Source organism: Scylla paramamosain, chromosome 2 (genome assembly GCF_035594125.1).
Source record: "Scylla paramamosain isolate STU-SP2022 chromosome 2, ASM3559412v1, whole genome shotgun sequence".
Taxonomy (NCBI): Eukaryota; Metazoa; Arthropoda; class Malacostraca; order Decapoda; family Portunidae; genus Scylla; species Scylla paramamosain.
The window spans coordinates 36,756,817-36,757,361 of record NC_087152.1 but is presented as its reverse complement, the minus strand read 5'-3'; positions in this window follow the sequence as shown (position 1 = coordinate 36,757,361).

Genomic DNA, 545 nt, shown 5'->3' with positions numbered 1-545 from the left:
CTCGCCATCACTTCACCTGCGCCTCCCAACCAACCCGCAAGCTCACCCTCTTCCTCTCTCTTTCCCACTCTCTCTCACGCACTCGTACAAACAAGCCCAGAAACGGCCGTGGAAAAATATCAACAGTGGTGAGGCAAGGATTGCTTAGCGGCGAGGAAAATAAAGCAGAAGTGAATGTTGTAGCCATGGAGGAGCGTGGGTCCAGGCAGCAGACAGCAGAGGACTCCAGTTATCCTTGGAGAGGCAGCAAGTGGGATAATTCCAGGGCGAGGGAAACTGCTCGGCCTGCATCACCACCACCACCACCGCCGCCGCCGCCACCAGGCTTCCCACTTTCCCCGGGCGAGCCAGATGAAGCACCTCACACAAGGGCTTCCTCCCGGGCCAACGAGCCTCTGAACTGGAACAATTTGGAAGGCAGGAATCGTTGCGGCGCGGGGAAAGTCTTGTCAGAAATCCCGGCAAAGTGGTGTGTTCCGAGCCACAGGTTTCCGCGACGAGAGAGAGAAGCATCCGCGATGTTTATTTGTGTTGATTTTTAATGC